This window comes from Egretta garzetta, unplaced genomic scaffold, assembly GCF_000687185.1.
Source record: "Egretta garzetta isolate BGI_Z169 unplaced genomic scaffold, ASM68718v1 scaffold635, whole genome shotgun sequence".
Classification (NCBI taxonomy): Eukaryota; Metazoa; Chordata; class Aves; order Pelecaniformes; family Ardeidae; genus Egretta; species Egretta garzetta.
In genome coordinates this window covers 767,223-768,177 of record NW_009259710.1, presented here as the reverse complement: position 1 = coordinate 768,177, position 955 = coordinate 767,223, and positions in this window count along the sequence as shown.

Genomic DNA, 955 nt, shown 5'->3' with positions numbered 1-955 from the left:
GCCAACGCGGGCGCCGGCAGACAGCCGGACAAACACTGGGGACAACAACCCGGGTTCGTCACAGTGAACCCCGGCTGCATTTGCGCCTTCAGGAGGGCAAAGCAAAGCTATCGCGCTCAAAACAGAGAGGTAACAAACGTTGGCAGGTTACGCGCGTTTGCCTCAGCAGAGACTTCTCACGCACCTTTACAAAGCCCCGCCGGCACTGCGGGCACGGCACGCACCCGGCTGAGACCCCGGCCAGCCAGCGCTGGGCGTCCCGATGGGACTGGTCTGCAACACGGGCACCAGCAGACAGCCGGACAAACACTGGGGACAACAACCCGGGTTCGTCACAGTGAACCCCGGCTGCATTTGCGCCTTCAGGAGGGCAAAGCAAAGCTATCGCGCTCAAAACAGAGAGGTAACAAACGTTGGCAGGTTACGCGCGTTTGCCTCAGCAGAGACTTCTCACGCACATCAGCTTCACGCGCCCACCCGACGCCGTGCTGCAGCCAGGGTCCCGCCGGGGGAGCCGAGCCCACGGTCCGCCCCAGAGCAGGGCGATCCCAGCCGGCATCCCTCCCTGGTCTGTGCTGGCCAGGGCACGGGCTGACCCATGTGGCCAGCTGTCCCGCCAAAATCACTACGGGGGTGCCTCTCTCCTGAAGGATTTTGTCCCAGCAGCAAACACATTGGGGAGAATTCATGGCTCTGGGAACGTGGTACTGGTTTGTTTTTTCACTCCAGTTATCGCCTGTCCCAGTGTTCAGAGCAGCGCAGCCTTTGGTACCCTTGGGGTTCTGAGAAGCCCCAGCAGATTCCCAGCTCCTGGGTTTCATGGCGGAGCAGGGGACGCAGCCCCTGTCCCCACTCCTGTCCCTGGCTGCATGTCCCCTTGTCACAGGTGAGCAATGCAAAGGGGGGACGGGCAAGCCTCGGGCGAGCCCTCAGGCAGCGCAGCTTGCCACCTCTG